Genomic DNA, 19,264 nt, shown 5'->3' with positions numbered 1-19,264 from the left:
GCCTATGCTGCTAGCCACTACTTTTTCTGGATACTGGTTTGAGCCTATCTGGTTTGGGCTCTTGTCTGGCGTCTGCATCTATCTGCCTGACCCTTGAGGAGGGACCACTTCTGTGCTGTTGGTAATACTTATTAGTAGTATAAGTACAGTCTCTATAGCCCTACGGGCAGTTGTCAGTAGTAGCAGGACAGTCTCTAGAATCCCATAGGCAGTTGTCAGTAGTATCAGTACAGTCTCTATAACCCCACAGGCAGTTATCAGTAGTAGCAGGACAGTCTCTATAACCCCACAGGCAGTTGTCAGTAGTTGCAGGACTATCTCTATAGCCCTACAGGCAGTTGTCAGTAGTAGCAGTACAGTCCCTATAGCCCTACAGGCAGTTGTCAGTAGTAGCAGGACAGTCTCTATAACCCCACAGGCAGTTGTCAGTAGTAGCAGGACAGTCTCTATAACCCCACAGGCAGTTGTCAGTAGTTGCAGGACTGTCTCTATAGCCCTACAGGCAGTTGTCAGTAGTAGCAGGACAGTCTCTATAATCCCATAGGCAGTTGTCAGTAGTAGCAGGACAGTTTCTTTAGCCCTACAGGCAGCTGTCAGTAATAGGAGGACAGTCTCTATAACCCCACAGGCAGCTGTAGGTAGTAACAGGACAGTCTTATAACTGCACTGGCAGTTGTCAGACGTAATAGGACAGTCTCTATAATTTCAGGCTTCCCAGAAAGGGCCAATTAAAACAGCTTCTTTTTTAATAGTAAATCCTTATTTTCAGAAACCAATACAATTATTGTGCAGTGGCTCATCACACAAAGGCCAGTTTTCCTCATATAGAGGGTATCAGGAAAAAAAACAATCATTTTCTGCTTACCCCTGTAGACGCGTAGCAAAGGTAAGAGAATTCTGGTCATAGATGTCGAATGTTAAACTTTTTCCAATAGGGCTCATGAATTCCGGGATCCGCGTGGTGTACCCGCGTGGTTCATCCGGAGTTCAAGCCGCCCATAGGCCATTATGGGCGCCCGCAGCTTAATTAAAGCAACGGGTTTGTTTTCCGGACCTTCCGGTCTGGAAGACAAATCGTAGCATGCTCCATTTTGATGTGGATCCAGCAGGGATGGCTCCCATTGAAGTCAATGGAAGCTGTCCGATCTGTGGCACACCCGCACCTGTCATTCCAGGTGTGCTGTGGGTCCCACGGGAAAGCAGGAGATTTAAAAAATAAAATCTCCACTGCGCATGTGTGGGGGGGCGTGCCAGCCGGCGGGCCTGCCCACATGCTCGGAGGAGACGACGGACGACCCACATGGATCCGGACTGGCAACTAATGTCCTCATGCTGCGGGCAGGATGGGATCCCGCAGCAGGGCTCCCGCCCACGGAACCCGACCCGCCCGTTGACATGAGGCCATAGACTGCATACAGCACAATCCACATGCAGAGGAAAGAAGGAATCCCCCCTTCCCCGGACCAGTCACTGATATCCAAACTTGAAAATATTCCACCTGGCAGCATAAAATACTGTAAGGAAAAGAATCAATAAAAACAGAACTGTATACTAACCTTCTCACATACTGACTCTCACCCTATAAAAGCAGAGCTCCGGACAAGGACAGCCCCACAGTTACTTTCCCTTTGTTTATCTATTAAAGGCCCTATTCCAAATTAATGCATAAATTCATCAGCAGTAGATGACTACAGGCAATTGAGTATATTATGCGTCAAAGTATTCTTCCATAAATATTAATGGCTTTCTCATGGGACTAAACAGACAAGTGCATTAGAGTTAATGGAAGTGCATGGTGTCCGGCACACGTTGAGTATATCGGGACGTATTATATTCAATTATAATCATCTTCTAGCAATGAATGTATGCGTTTATTTGAATAAAGGCCTAATAGGCAAAAAGAGGGAAAGTAATTGTGGGGTCACCACTGGGCTCTGCTACATTGGGCTTAGTGTACAGTCACTATTTTAACGCATCCCAGAAAACTGGCATTTAAAAAATTATACATATTCCCTAGTGTTTACACTGCCTGCAGGTGGTTACAGATTAAGGAACCTTCCTTCTGGTTTTACTACTTACATCACGGTGGCAAAATAAGGGGAACAGATTGGTGCGATGATGCATATCTGGTGGGAGTGCCCTATGGTCGTGCCCATCTGGCAAGATATAAAGAACCTATACGAGTACACCTACAGGAACCCCTTGACTCTGACACCAGAGTTGGTGCTCCTGTCCATCGCCCCTAACAACCTATCACTCAAAAAAGGCCTCCTAAAATTCTTCATCATGGCAACCCGCCTAACAATTCCTAGATTCTGGAAACAGAGCAAAGAGGTTCCTAGACACGCATGGGTGGGAGCGATGGACGAAATTGCTAGGATGGAGAGGTTGAGGGTGAACGACGACTCACAGGGTTACGACAGCCACTACAAGACCTGAGCAACGCGGATTGACATACGCGATACACCCACGTTCTCTAGATGGCTACAAACTGGATCATACGCATAAGCCGTACTGTCCTCAATCAATACAAGTACAATCAAACCATATACCTGGTATCCTCCCCCCCCCCCCCCCCCCCCCCCGCTCTCTCCTTTCCCCCCCACTCCATACCCCTCACCTTACCTCTCGTTTGTGTTTCCTTTTTCCCCATGTTAGTGTATGTTATAAAGTAAAGTTCTAGCATGACTTCTTCTACTGAAAGCCAGAAGAACAATTATTACGCATAAGGTGTTGCCGTTGTTTAATTGCTAGAAAACACAGATATTTTCTGTATGTAACTGTTCGATATCTATGTTAAAACCCAATAAAAAATTATTGAAAGAAAAAAAAAAAATAAGGAGAACAGCAGTACAGGACATGTAGTACAGGTAGAGGGTGGTACAGGACATGTAGTACAGGTGGAAGGTAGTACAGGAGATGTAGTACAGGTGGAAGGTAGTAGAGGACATATAGGGCAAGTAGAGGTTGGTACAAGACATGTAGTACAGGTAGAGGAGGGTACAAGACATGTAGGGCAGGTAGAAGGTGGTACATGACATGTAGGGCAGGTAAACAATGTTACAGGTAATGTAGTGGAGGTAGAGCTTGGTGCAGGATATGTGTTACAGATAGAGAGTCATATGGTAGAAGCAGCATAGTTGGACGGTGGTACAGTACATGTAGTACAGGTAGACGGTAGTACAAAACATATAGTAGAGGTAAAGGGTGTAGTACCCCAGAGTTGGGGGTCCCACAACAGTGCTATTGCTACCTCATGTAAAATGTGTATATATATATCTTTAATTATGTTAACTGTGTGAAATTATGTGTGTACGTCTTTAAATGTGTTAATTAGGTGTGTTTATGCTACCTAATACTGCTTGGCTGTGTATAAGACACCCTAACCTGCTCTCACACCTGCCAGTCACCCCTAGCTAGCCTGGGATTGGATAGTCATTTTTTCTCTAGTTTAGGATTGGTTGAGAAGAAGGGTATAAAAGGTAGAGTGTGGGTGGGGTTAGTTAGTCTAGTCATGGAGCCTGCTCATGGAGGAAGTCTAGTCCTGGAGTCAGCTGAAAGAAGAGCCAGAGATAGAGAGCGGGGAGCAACAAGGTGAACATCTTTAATAGAGATGAGCGAGTATACTCGCTAAAGGCAATTGCTCGAGCGAGCATTGCCTTTAGCGAGTACCTGCCCGCTCGAGACTGAAGGTTCGGGTGCCGGCGCGGGGGAGCGGTAAGTAGCGGCAATCAGCAGGAGGGAGCGGGGGGGGGGGGGGAGAGAGAGAGAGATCTCCCCTCCGTTCCTCCCCGCTCTCCCCCGTAGCTCCCTGCCCGCCGCCGGCAGCCGAACCTTCAGTCTCAAGCGGGCAGGTACTCGGTAAAGGCAATGCTCGCTCGAGCAATTGCCTTTAGCGAGTATACTCGCTCATCTCTAATCTTTAACAGTCTTCTAAGGAGATTCTAGTCCAGGCCTGGAGAGAGTCTAATCCAGAGGAACCTGAGATAGAGACTGGGAAGGAAAAAGGTGAACATCCACGATAGCCAGTGCGGTGGGGAGCTTGAACATCTAAAGTGTGAGTACGAAATCAAGTTTGTGCTGAAGTGTCAGTAAGAGATAGAAACAGAAGCAAGCAGTCTTAACTCAGCAAGCAAGTCACCAGTGACCGTTTACGGTCCAAGTCAGCTAACTGAATCTATAGTGAATGATGTACTTGGATTCAGTGATCCAAATAATATCACCGTAATGAGAATGGTATAACCGTAGTTGAGACAAAGAACTCCCCTAATAAAGTTGGTTTTTCATCCAACGTCTGCTTCCTGAAGTGGTTCCCATCATTTACTACAACTGCACTGAGGTACCACACGACACTACAGGAGAGTAAGAACTACTACCCCCATTATTGTTTAGTTATACACTTTTTATACTTATTATTTTTGTCCGTAATGGGTCCCTACCCATATATGGACTGACGTCATGATAAATTAACATCTTCCACATCCCGACCTATTTTATTTAGTTTATTGTTTTATTTATTATTTGGTTACCACTAGTTTAGCTTGGCCCAGCAGACCAACATTTTTACCATCTGTCAGGAGGAGCAGTAGAGCGACCATGACTACCATCTTATCTCTGCCCTGTTGCTTAAACACCTCCTAGGTCTGGGTCTCTGTCTCTGGGTCTACAAGACATATAGTACAGTTAGACAGCGATACAAGACACGTAGGAGCAGGTAGAGGATGGTACAAGACATGTACTACAGGTAGAAGGTAGTAAGGACATGTTGGTCAGGTAAACAATGTTACAGGTCATGTAGTGGAGGTAGAGGGCAGTAAAAAAAAAAATAAAAAAAAAAATATATATATATATGAGGTAAAGGGCAGTGCAGGACATGTAGAGCAGGTAGAGGGTAGTACAGGGCATGTAGAGCAGGTAGAGGGTGCTACAAGACATGTAGGAGCAAGTAGAGGGTGCTACAAGACATGTAGAGCAGGTAGAGGGTGCTACAAGACATGTAGAGCAGGTAGAGGGTAGTACAGGACATGTAGGAGCAGGTAGAGGGTGGTACAGGACATGTAGAGCAGGTAGAGGGTGGTACAAGACATGTAGAGCAGGTAGAGGGTAGTACAGAACATGTAGGACAGGTAGAGGGTGGTACAAGACATGTAGTACAGGTAGAAGGTGATACAGGACATGTTAGTCAGGTAAACAACGTTACAGCTCATGTAGTGGAGGTAGAAGGCAAGAAACAAAATATATATAAGTGATAAAAGGCAGTACAGGACATGTAGTACAGTTAGCGATAAAGGGCATGTAGTACATGTAGAGGAGAGTACAAAACATATAGTAGAGGTAGAGAGCAGTACAGTACAGAAAGTACAGGTCAAGGGCGGCACAGAACATGTAGTCAGTTGCAATTTTAGGGGAAAGATGTGAGGTCGCACTGTACCCAACAATACAGCCATTTGCTGACTAGCAAGCAAACTGGAAATAACAGGAATTCTTTTGGATGTACATCAGGGACAACAGCCGAAGATGTCAGCAGCCACAGCCTAGAATGTGAGGGTACATTTTCTCCATTTCCCAGAAAAGACTCTTCATCATTCATCACAAGAAACTGACAAGACCGTAAAAGCATGTCAGAGAGCAAAGTTGCTACTGTCAACCTCCTGTGGCGTTCTAAGGACTGTCCTGTTACTACTGAAAACCGCCTTTGGGCTTATAGACACTGTCCTGTTACTACTTACAATCATCTAAGGAGTTATAGAGACTGTCCTGTTACTACTGACAACTGTTATAAGTCAGGAATAAAAGACTTAGTAATAAGAGAATACCATTGTGGCTCAATAAAGATGTAAAGGGGACAACAAACAGCAAAAATAAAATGTTGAAACTACTAAAACAAGAAGGAAGCGAAAAAGCACTAAAAAGATATAGGGAAAGAAAAACATTATGTACAAATAAGATAAAAGCATCAAAGATGGAGACAGAGAGACTTATTGCCAAAGAGAGTAAAACTAATCCTAAACTGTTCTTTAACTATAGAAATATTTAAAAAATGAATACTCAAGTGGGTATTATTGTATCTTACCGCCACCAGGAATTCCTGGTGGAGTCAAGATTGACAGGGGATGACGCCCCCTGAACGTGATTGGCTGCACTGGGTGTTGGCCTGCAGGTCCTGCAAGGCCACTAAAGCACAAACCCCAGGGAACCCCCCCTCACAGTCCAAAGGGTGCGCGGCGGCGGCAAAAGGAAGTCCCACAGCTTCACTGGGACCGGCCATCACACTGCAGTGATGTGGCCGGTGGAACAGAGCTCACAGCCGTCGGCCAGGAGACAGACGGCGGCGGACACCAAGGAGAGGTGAGCGTGCGGTCGCGTAGCCCGCATACCAAAAAAGGTGAGTGGGACAGAGCACAGAGGCTGCAGGTTCTGCATACATTTGTCCCAGCGCTGCAGCCTTAGCCTGACCCTTACTACAGTTCTTTGGCTGAAATTATCACATGTAAATGCTGCCATGTTATACCGCTAACATGGCAGCATTTACAGGTAATAACGTAAGCCAAGAACTATAGGAAGCCTCAGGCTAAGGCTGCAGCACAGGAACAAATGTATGCACACTGTGCTGCTAGGACCTTCCTGCCTTGACCCTATCGGGAGCTGGGGGTGTGAGGGGGATTTTCCTCTTGTCAAACCCCTAGCTTCCGGTGGCATCAAGATACAATAATACCCTGAAAGTGTTGGTGTAGTGGCCCAGTACAAAGGAGCCCCTCCTTAATGGTGTGTATGCTCAGTCTTGTGCTGTCAGTGTCTTTCATGTTGCAAGAATGGTGTGCATTGCATCTCTGCAGCACTGAAAGAGTTTTAAGTGTCTGGTATGTAGATGACTGTCTGGTTTGTATCTTTTTGCCCGTCACATGATGATGCTTGATATATGTGGTTGCAAGGGGTTTTCTTCTGGAGAGTGCATTGAGAATCTGTGCGGAGTCTGTTCTGAGTGCTGTTAGAGAGAGGAGTGCAAGGCAGCTGTCTGTGGGTACCTTCAACCCACAGACACAGAATGGAGGAGGCCGAGAGGATGGCCCAGTGAATGAGTTTGTCCGCTCACATCACTTTTCAAGAAGCTGCTGAAATTGTTTTCCTGCTCATGAAGTTAAGTAAAACGACCAGTCCCCCGTCCGTTTCCAGAGGCTGTGTCTTAAACAGTACCCGTGTGTGTGTGGATTTACTACCTCACTCAGGAATCCTCCTATGGAAGCTACGCGGGAGTGAATTTACTTCATCATCTGGAATACCCCGCTGTGGAAGAAACTGTGGCATCACAAGACAAAACAGGTTCCAAGGTAATCCATTATTTGGGATTCCCTTCATTAACCTGCCCTCGGCCCTTGGACGTGTCACCGGTTACCCTCGGAAAGGGAGATAGTAGAGCCACCGTGACAAAACCCAAACTTTACCCCGCTGTCTCCTAGGCCATAGCCCGCTCCTCGGTCACTGCATTAGCCCTGTAATAAATAGTGTAGGAAAAATGATGAGGGTGATGAGGAGAAGGCAAATCTATTAAATAGTTTTCTCCAGTGTATTTACAGAGGAAAATGAAATGTCACATGAGATGCAGAGTGATAATTAAACTCTCCACTAAATGTCACCAGTCTAACCCAGGCAGAAGGGCAGAGTCATATTAAAATAGACAAATCATGTTATGTTACGGTAACTAACCCGTACCCCCAGAAATCACCGGACTTAACATTGCCAGACTTTTTCTTATTGGGCCACTTAAAGACAAAAGTGTTCACCAATAAAGCACACACCACATGAGATTGCAATTAATATGGGCATGTTGCAGTGTACTTTCTATAACATGGAGCTCCAAATTCAGAAGTGTTAATAGGTCATCATTGGCTAATTTCACCATCTTCTGTGATGAATCTGAGATCACCAAGAACCAAGGGATGTGTCAGTCCTTGTGAGCTGCTTTCGTTAGAGCTGCTCAATTCAGTCCCTTGCATATTCAGGGAATCCAGGGCTCCCACTGTCCTTTTTCTGCCTCTCTTCATCAGTAGCTTCTCTGCAGACCATTGCAGTCCTTTTGACAGCACTCTCAGTAGCAGTGGTCGGCGGTGGGGTTTCCTATTAGTGGGAGCTGAAGCGCTCATTCAGCTCTCCACCCTCTGCCGCCTTAATGACTGAAGGGGGGCGATGCTTAAGCCTGGCAGCACTTGGAGTGCCCTGTCGGAGTGGTAGAACTGTTATGCTAAGAGGGAATAGTGGCCAGTGGGGTATCAATCCTCTTCTTAAAATTGTATCATGAAAGAGAATGTAATAAAATATTGGTGGTAAAGGCACAACACTCTAAGGCCTCATGTCTACGGGGAAAATCAGGCCCGCTGGCCCAAAAGTTGTTAATTCGTTCAGTCGCTCGAACGATAATCGTTGGTTGTAAAAGGGCCTTCAGTTAGTACAAAGTAGTTCCAGTCCTAGAAATTAGTTAGCCTTAGTAATTAGCGACAAATGTATTCAAAGGTAAAGGTTTAATTACTTACCCATTATTGCCATATTATTATTGTCATCATAACGTTCTTCAATTCCAGTTTTTGTGTTAATTAAATATTGCATATTTTAGTTACTCCATCTGCTGCATCATATCCAGCGTCAAGATACTACTAACTATGACAGAGTTGGGTCACTTTTTAAACACCTGTCCTGATACAGTTGTAAAGTACAGAAGCTCCTTGATGCCCAGTAGCCCAGTTATGACGCAGTTATTCAGCTCCATATTTCTTGAGCCTCTGTGAATCTGACATGTAATAATATCTGTGCTGTTATAAGCTCTGTAGATCAGGATTAACAGCTCTGATTAGCAGCGTGCTAGATGTGATAGAACGACAGCTCCAGTTTGTCAGAATAATCAGCAGCTCCGGCATCTGGCTTCTTGCTATTAGGCTGCGCTGCCATCCGTTAACAGTGATGTGCTTGCTTCTCGGATCTAATCACGTTACTTCGTGTATCTTATCCTCTCTTCTGTTCATTCCGTGTCTGGCAGCTAGTTTTCCCTGTCTCAAGCTCTAAGCGCTCCATCTTCAGCGATAACGACTTCACTTCCCTGTGATATTAATGATCTTTTATGGTTTCCATTTTGGGGAAAGAAAACATACAATAAACTAACAAAGAAAAACATAAAAGCCAATTTACTGGTTTTTTGATGTCACGGCCCCCACACAAGGCCAGCTGATAGAAGTGGTAAGAGTTTCTTCTGTGACTGAAAATCCGGACCATAAATGCGACAGAGGCGTTTCTGCGGCTGGTCAATGCATACATTTTACCAACCCCATTTAGATGTATCAACTTGGCATCATGGCTTCCGAGCATAAATCTGGTGAAACCACTATGATTTGCATTTTCCATGCATGGAATGACAAGTGCCTCCAGTTTCAAAATTTTTTGCCTAAAAAGCATAGTGCAACATGTGACAATAATCGAATCATCAAAAAGCAAAGGAAATGTTGCAGGTAGTGGGATCGTAATGCAAATTCAGGATACCGACAGCAGAAGGAGTTACAAAAATATGCAGTGGTTTTTTTTTGTTTTTTTAACTCATCATTTTTATTGAGGTTATATTCTTTAATACAATTACCTCTTAATTTCGACACATCTATACATGAATAACTATAATATACATAGAATATATCATTACCCCACTGAAACAATGCAATCAATCATAACTATATTTAAAGGGATTCTGTCATTTAAAAAAAAAAAAATCTTACTTACCTATTCCTCCCCAGGAAGTCTCCTTATCAGATCTTCACCTCGCCGATCTTCTCCTGGCTCCCCCAGGTCACCTCCCCTCCAGCTGTTCGGATCCTCTTCCTGTGATGAAGTGTACATTGCCGGCATCCTGCTTCCTGCAGGCAGTGCCCGGTCGCTAGTGACGTAGCGTTCACTGCCTACAAGGGAATGCCGAATCTTCGGCAGCCTGCTTTAGCGCAACTGCGCATGCACAATGTCTCACCACTAGTATTTCATATCCAACAAATGTCTAATACCCCGGTGCAAAATTCCCACATCGTTCCACAACCTCAGACTGTATGCATTAAATCTGCACCATCCATGTAACATTTCGGACAGTCTGAGTATAGTCTAATACCCATGCTAAACAACTATAATAGAGTATGATAAACTCTATGCACTAAATACAATTGTGATACTCGTTGACCTTCACATAGAGATATCATTGGAGTCATAGACAACACTGATGCCCATTTAGCTTCACTTATATGGCCTAAAGCTTTTTACCATTTTTCTTTTACATTTATTGGGAACTGCTGTAAATAGTGAGAAAGCTGTCCATATCAATGTGTCCCAACCTTATCAGCTTGGGGCACCCCTGGGAAAAAAATGTTTACCGTGGGGTACCCGTACCAAAAAGCGGGTGTAGTCAGGGGTATGGCTAGAGTGTGGCTTATCACAACGCATGATTTTACCTGCGATATTCTTGTCATCTGGCGGGTGAATGAGGTGCCAACAGTGTGTAGACTTCAGGGGTGATGAGGAATGCGGAATCTTCTGAAATCAGATGCGGATGTGTAGCTGATTTCAAGTCAAAATCCACACCGATGGTGCGTATTTTGACCCTGTCTTTTGTGGAAATGCTGCAGCATTTCCGCTACGTGTAATCACGTGATGTCATATATAGTTTGTCTCAACACTGCACTTCCCATGAAGTTTTCAAGCACAACTCTTGTAAATGCAAGTATCTCAGTCTTAATATCATAGTGAGGTGACTGATGACAGCAGCTGAGAAGGTGAGGTGAAGGAGTTAGGGTCACTAATGCAGGTAGTAAGATGAGAGGGTTGGGGAGGAAAAGGGAAGGGAACCAGAGGAGATACAAAAGGTAAGAGGACCAGAGGAGTTATGGGAGAGAAGGAGATCAAAGGTGCAGAGGACCAGAGAAGATGCAGGAGGGTAGGGGATCATAGGAGCTAGAGGAGGGAAAAGGACCCAAGGAGGCATGGGACAGAAGGAGATCAAAGAGGAAGGGGACCAGAGGAGCTGCAGGAGAGAAGGGGATCATAGGAGATAGGGGAGATAAAAAGGTCCAAGGAGGCATGGGACAAAAGAAGATCAAAGAGGAAGTGGACCAAAGGAGGTGCAGGAGAGAAGGGCATCATAGGAGATAGAGGAGATAAAAAGGCCCAAGGAGGCATGGGACAAAAGAGGATCAAAGAGGAAGGGGACCAGAGGAGGTGCAGGAGAGAAGGAGATCAAAGATGATGGGAACCAGAGGAGGCGTGAGAGGGAAGAGGATGAAATGGGTAAGGGAGCAGCTGATAAAAACTGCAGCAGAGGAGAAATAATGGCTGAAAATCGGTCCGTCAGTCCAACCTCGAGAGCCAAACAGAGGCAGCGCTTCCTGGAAGCCAGGATTTTCAAATCCCTGACCAGGAAGAGATGCCTGAAGACAAGTGCCGGGGACCTGAGAGAAGACGCAGCGGAGCTAACAGTGCTTCTTAGGTAATGTTTTTTTTTGTTTTGTTTTGTTTGTTTTGCAGCTAGGGCTTATTTTAGGGCTTTTACAGTAGAATTTCCTGCTGTAAAAGTTGCATTGCACCGCACTGCAAAACATAGGAATTGGTCTATAGGGCAACATGGGCTATAAAACATTGCTAATGTGAAGGAACCCATTGGAAAGCATGGGCTTCACATACATGCGATTCGTAGCGCGGTCGCATCACAAGAAAAATCGCACAACTTTGTCGTCCGTGTGAAATCGGCCTTATTTTGAATAAGAGATTACACAACAAAAGTAAAAGTAGTTAAAAAAGAACAAACATGTTAAGAAGAAACATGTCCATAAGACCCCTCCAGAGTAGAAGGCAGGGATCCGACTGGGAGTTCAGAGGTCATCATATTGAAACTACTTTTCTGGCCAGCTGCCATTGAGGGTCTCTCTCATAATCATAGACTATCATTTCAATATAATGTCATTTAGCCCTGTTGAGTTATAGTGTGTATAGGTGACGATCTCATCAACCTGATCAGCTTCTCTTGGGGTGGCTTTGCTGGGCCTCTTTTGAGTCAGAAAGCAGCAATTCAATAGGGAACATTGTGTTTTCATAAGAAGCAAAACACATAAAGGAACGGCAGGCGCAGAATATCAGCTATTGATTAGCAAATCTATAGTTGTTTTTATTATCAGCTCATATACAGTATGTGGCATCACTATTAGCAACAAGTCCCAAGTTGTGCACGATGAACCCGCTGAGAGTGCAACAAGCAAGACATGATTGTGCTTCTCCATAGAGCTGCAGCGTGGAGCGCAGGGGCGGTGTGCCTACAATAGCAGCTGATTATCTCCCTCGGTGGTTTGCCACTCATGATTGTCATGCTGGGGTTGTACTGCTACGGAGAACAGTCACAATGTATTTATAGCACACTCTTCATATTGGTTTAACCCTTTCCAATCCACTGTCTGACGTTTGAAGACATTCTGATTGAAGGCTGTACAGCTCCGATGTTGGAAGACGTCCGGCAGGGTATTCTTACTGTATATTACTGGCCACTCTGTTGTCGGGGGGCCTCTCCAGCATGTCCCATACTGCAGTACTGGCTCTAGCCAGCAGATGGCGCCATTGTATAATGGCAGAAAGAGAAAGCCCCCTAGGAAACCTTGAATCCAAAATTGGATTGCAAAGGGTTAAAGGGAAAAGTCTCTGCACAGAGTAGACGAATACAGAACAAGTGGACAACTGTAGGGTGGAGGCATCACGTGGATGTAGGCCCTTCTTAGGTCTGCCTGTCTAGATGATTGTCTTTCTCTGTGTGACGGCATCTTGTGGAGCTACATGAATCATCTACCTCCCCTGGCTCGGTCTCCTCCTCTCTGATATTCTGAGGTGCTACTGTTAGCTCATGAGCGCCCCTGCAACACAATCGCTTAGTTGTGATACTTTATTTTTGTACTAAGCTTGGTTCTGGTGCTGTATTTATGTACAGAGTTTGATGTTGATATTGTATCTATGTACTGAAGTTGGTTCATGCTGTCCTTTTGTCACGTTTGGTTCTGGTGCTGTATTTACGTTATGAACTTGGCACTGGTGCTGCCTTTATGTTATTAGCTTGGTTTTAGCACTGCATTTATGTTATGAACTTGCTTCTGCTACTGTATTTATGTTCTGAGCTTAGTTTTGGTACAGTATTTATTTACCGAGCTGTTCTGGTGCTGTATTTATGTACTGAGCTTTGTTTTGATATAGTATTTATGTACTGAGCTTGGTTCTAGCACTGTATTAAAGTTATGGGCTTGGTTCTAGTACAGTGTTTATTCCCTGAGCTGTTCTACTGTGGGTATGCCGCTATCTTGCTGCTTTCCACACATGCAGAATATAGGCAGACTGTCTATCACTGGAATATATATAGGTTTTTTTTCTTATGATGGGGGTGGCAATAAAAATTCCACAGTGTGCCATCCAGTCGGAGGCCAGGACTGGTTATAGGAGTTTCAGGTAAATCTCTGAAATTTTGGCAGAATATGTCCCCTTCTAGCAGCATTTACAAAGGAAGCTTCAGTGAAAGAATAAGCCAAGGTCCCCATTTGTTTATGATGAGATCCAAAGAGTGACTGAATAATCGCAGGTAAGGGACAGTTATGTTGATATTCTCACTCAGCAACGGCAGATTAGGGTCAAGGGTTTCCCTTTGGAAAAAAAAAACAATCACAGACCAGATCAGTTTAACAGAAGACTTGACTTTCTTTACACTGCATTGGTACAAATACTGTTGATGGATACGATTTGTCATACAAGGCACAGATATTTGGTAGTTGTGGTACACTCTCCGTGATGCCACTATTCTTGTAGGTTGCTGTTCGCTCCCGATGGTGCAGATTACTTGAATGTCCTGGAATATAACTTGAATAGGACTATAAATAATCAAATTAAAGTATAGTGTCCAGCAGGTCAAAGCCTCCATCCAGTGGAGTGGGGATGTCCATTATATACTGTGTTTCCCCGATGGTTATACCTTCCCCGGTTTTCAGGGTAGGCTTAAAATATAAGCCATCCCCTGAACATAAGCCCTAGCTAGGCTACATGTTAGGGGGGAAAAAAAAACAATACTCACCTACCGCTGGTGCTCCGGTCCTTGGGCTGGCCTCGGTCACTACCGCATCCTCCTTCAAGCTGACAGAGCAGTTCTTCCTGGAAGCGGGGCTTGAATACCCCGCCTTCAGGAAGCTAATGCTCTGATTGGTTAACACAGCGCCTTGTCAGCCAATGAAAGCCGGTGCCGTGTCAGCCAATGATGTCGTTGAATGGCTATGATTGGTTAATCAAGCGCCACGTCAGCCAATGAGAGCCGGCACACGATTAACCAATCAGAGCATTAGCTTCCTGGAGGTGGGGTATTAAAGCTCCGCTTCCAGGAAGAACTGCTCTGTCGGCTAGAAGGAGGACGCGGCAGCCTGCAGCAGTGACAGAGGCCTGCGTGAGGACCGGAACGCCGGGCGTAGGTGAGTATTATTAGACACTCCCAAAAATAAGGCACTGTCTCTCTTTTGAGGCAAAAATGTATATAAGACAGTGTCTTATGTTGTGGAAACATGGTAGTAATGTCTCTTCTTGCAAAAAGCAGGCTCTAAGGAACTGTAATCTTGGACGTCCTGCTACTAAGTAGCCCAAACTCTGCACGCAAGATGCAGCTCACTAGATCAAACAATATGTCAACAATGAAATAATGAAAATAGCATATTCTGTTCTTTATGCAGGAGGGTGACTCCTATACAAAGCCCGATTCCCGAGTACTCTTCCCCAACTGAGCCCTCCTTCAACGCTTCTGCAATGCACCACACCACAGGGACTGACCTTCAAGAAACACCACAAGCCTCTCCATGACCATCATCCCTCAGCCCCTACTAGATCCAGCTATAGTAAGAGCTGACTCTTCCCAATGCTGATAATATGCTCAGCCCAGAGGTGCTTCAGTGACAGTTGCACTGGACCCCAAAAGCTGTCCCTTCCTGCAGATAAGACTATCCCAATCCACTACTCCAAGCAACAATTGCCACTGTCAGCACACTGTTGGCTTCCTGGTAATGTTCTCCATACTTGGCAATATTACAATGCCACCTCCACCTATGGAACTGCAAAAAGCATGCTAAGGTGACCCACCATGCCATGGCCCCATAGGCTTGTTGTCACAGATTCTAACCTCCAGCCCACAGTTTTCTTGTGATTTAAAAAAAGCCTATCTGGTCTCTAGCTTACTGCTAGCCCACCGATACACAAGCTCCAGGCCTAACAATGACAATGGCCAAACACAGGTCTTCCAGAATCTACCAAACAGATTATCAGCATTTAGCTCCCTTGGCGCCAAGCCAATAATAATAAATTTGGCACAGATTGCTGAAAAATATGCCAATTTATGCCAATAATAGTAAATATATTGGGCTACGACAGGTCCTATGCCTCCCACAAACCCAAGAAGCACTGGATGCCAACAGAGTTAGGATTTACAGCAGTGGCAGAGTTTACTGCAGCAACAGGAGACCTCAGCAGCAGAAGAGTTTACAGCAGCGGCAGGGGATCTCAGCAGCAGCAGTAGAGCTTGCAACTGAAGCAGGAAATCTCTGCATAGGAAGGGGATCTCAGCCAAGGCAGTGGATCTCACCAGTAGCAGAGGACCTCAGAGGCTGGGGATCTCAGCATGGTAGAGTTTACAGCAGTAGCAGCAGAGTTTACTGTAGAGGTAGGGGATCTCAGCAGCACTGGCAGAGTTTACAGCAGAGGCAGGAAATCTTAGCACACACTATTTACATCAGAGGCAGAATTTACAGAGAGGCAGGAGACCTCAGCAGCTGCAGGAAATCTCAGCAAAGACAGAAATTGCAGCAGAGCAGTAAATCTCAGCGGCAGCAGGGGGATCTCAGCAGCAGGGTTTACCGCGGATCTCTGCAGCAACAGGGGATCTCAGCAACAGTAGAGTTTACAGCAGCAGCAGGGGATCTCAGCAGAGAGAGTATTTACAGAAGTAGCAGAATTTACAGCAGGGGCATTACATCTTAGCAGAGTCAGAATTTACAGCAGGGATCTCAGCAGAGACATGATTTATAAAAAAAAAAATTATTTTTGTCATCAGGTTTAGCAGAATCCAGAAAGGACTTCACTGGCATGGGTCCTGCAGTATGACAGAGCCTCCGCTGATCTCTCTGCATGACCTTGCAGCACAGGGATCAGCACTGAATGAACACATTGGCTGTGACCTTGGTTTGTTGCAGTGAGAGAGAAGCGGGGCTGGAGAGAAGATGATTGATTTCTAAGTGAAATTAATCTGGCAATCCACGGGCATGGTGCCAAACTGGGAAGGAGGCATTAGTCACACTTGACATACAAACTGATGATCTGGCACATTACAAAACATTCACTAAAAACAATGCAAGAACGGCTGAATGTGCCTGCTGCTGCCACCATACACCTCTGCACAGCAGCGGGCTCCGCCAGAGAGCCATCCAGGGGAACAAAACTCTACAGCAGGCGGATTATAGCGGAATACTGAATAACAGGCCCCGTGTCAGTGTAAATTCATTCGCAGCTCAGCGATTACTGATCCTATTACTAATGACGCTTTTAGAGAGTATAAATAGGATTTTTAATGGCTGTACAATTACACTTTTTTTTTACTCTTTTTCCTTTCTTTCTCAGTGTAATGTTAAATACTGTTGTATATAAAAGACAAAAAGTCTGATGGAGATGATAACTTTATTGGCTAATTTAAAAAGTTATATATGCAAACTTTTGAGGCTACTTAACTCTTCATTAGGCTGAGGCATATATCAATATAAAAGGTTATTTCAAGCCAGCTTGACTGGTATATGATACAACGTGTCTCAAGTGTCTGATCAGAGGAGTACATCTTCAAAGTTCATAAAACGCAGCTAGCTTGAAAGCAGGATTCCCCTACTGGCGTAGTCCTGGGTGCACTGTATGCCGATTGAAGGAGTAACGTACAGTCAGACCCGATAGTGGACTGTAAGTTCCAAACGTTCATTCAGAGAGCTGTCTCTCTTTTTCGTTAGGGAATTACTCGATCTTTAGCAGTACTCTTCTCATTCTTTATCACTGCATGCAGATAACTCACTGCTGCCTTGTTCCCAATATTGCTAGTAAAGTGTTAATGTCAGACGCTGGTGTCAATCCATCATACTATCTGCACAAGTCTCTACAAACTTTTATGAAAACTACAAACGATAATGATGCCCACACATCATCTTTACCCAGCTCGCCCTCTGCTACCTGACTAATTTCTCCAACTCTCCTTTCCTTCTAGCGGACCACAACTTGCTTACCATCACTTCCCTTTTCTCCTCAACTGCTTTCCCTGTGCTGGAACTAGCACACTGCTATTGGAACCTCAAGCATTTTCTTAGTCGTACTCGTCGACTCTCCTCTACCGCTTTCTACCATATCATCACTCCAAGACACATCCGCTGCCTTCTTTAACACCACAATTACTTAAAGGGGTTGTCGAGTTGGAAAATATTGATGGCCTATCCTCAGTATGTCATGAGTAGTAGATCAGTGGGAATCAATCGCCCAGGACCCTATCTGATTAGCTTTCCTCTGGGCCTACGCACCTGTGAACTGAGCTGATTTCTACAGGAAGCAGATAGCTCTGTTCTCACTGCAGTGGCCCAGTTTGGTATTACACACAGAGGCATATAGCTAGAAGCTCTTGGGCCTCAATGCAAAACCTGTAACAGGGCCCCCTGCCTACCATGTGCTGTTTATAGTATTGGTGTCTTCTTATGTGATGGAGGGACCTTTGAGCCCCCTAAGGCTCCAGTAACAACTGCTACTCCTGCACCCCCTACAGCTACACCATTGCATTCATTTCAATGGGACCTTAGCCTGCAATACCTAGCCTGGCCACTGTAGTGAAAGCAGGAGTTGTCTGCTTCATGTAGAAATCAGTTCAGTACACAGGTGTGTAGGCCCAGACAACAGATGATCAGAAAGGGGTTCTTGATGACAGAACCCAGCCAGTCTACTACAGATGACCAATTCTGAGGAAAGGCTGTCAATAGTTTCCAACTGGACTATTCGTTTTAGGCCCTCAACTTTGTTGCCCTTCTCACACACAAATGAACCCAACAACAATAGGCAGCCCTGGCACACCAGCCTGAAAAAAACTGAGGCAAGCTTCCAGGGTTCCAGAGAGCTGTTGGAAGAAAAGCCACTCAAAAAAAAAAAAAAGACTTCAATGTAGAAAACAGGCCACCCTTAACTTCAAATCTGCACTTGCCACTACCAAATAGCACAACTTCACCTATCGCATAGGGGCGTGGCTATAGGGGGTGCAGGAGTAGCAGTAGCTACCAGGACTTGGAGCCTTAGGAGGAAGACTACTCCAGTGATATAAACAGCACATGGTAGGGGCCTTGTTCCAGATTTTGCATCAAGAGATTCTAGTTACGCCTCTGCTTTCCCATATCCTCCCTCTCCTGAAACCCCAGGCAGCTATTTAACACATCTCCCCACCCTTGCACCTGACCCAATCCCCTCTCACCTCATCCCCAACCTTACCACCATGTTCATCCCAGTCCTATTCCAGCTTCTAGACATCTTACTGACTACTTGCATCTTTCCTTTGTCGTTCAAATATGCATGCACACCCAGGCCACGGTGATTCGGTGCCCTATGCAGATTAGGCAACTGACAGCCCCAGCCCCCCAATCACCAGAATTGATTAAAAGCCAACTTAGTCTTTAGGGCTATTTTAGACGACCGTATATTGGCTCGGTTTTCACGCTCGGCCGATATTCGGTGTCCTTGTCTGTAGGGGGAGGAGGATGGAAGAGCCAGGAGCAGGAACTGAGCTTCCGCCCCCTCTCCACTATTTGCAATAGGAGGGGGCGAGATGGGGGCGGAGCTAAGTGCCGCCACTTAGCTCCGCCCCATCCCACCCCTTCCATTGCAAATAGCGGCAAGGTGCAGGGAAGGGGCAGGAACTCAGTTCCTGCTCCTGGCTCTTCCATCCTCCCCACCCCTGCAGACAAGGACACCGTATATCGGCTCGGTGTGAAAACCGAGCCGATATACAGTCGTCTGAATCCACCCTTATTTTTACTTTTTTTTTTTAAAGTCCCCACGGGGAACAACAATATACTATGCTTTGATCTCTCCTGCAGTATGATGTAATGCCATAAAATTATATCATACTGCTATCGGGCTATGAAGCCACCCCACGGGGGTGGCTTGATAGGCATTCAGCCAGGACAGCCTT

This window comes from Eleutherodactylus coqui, chromosome 3 (genome assembly GCF_035609145.1).
Source record: "Eleutherodactylus coqui strain aEleCoq1 chromosome 3, aEleCoq1.hap1, whole genome shotgun sequence".
NCBI classification, from domain to species: Eukaryota; Metazoa; Chordata; class Amphibia; order Anura; family Eleutherodactylidae; genus Eleutherodactylus; species Eleutherodactylus coqui.
This window is presented reverse-complemented; position numbering follows the sequence as displayed.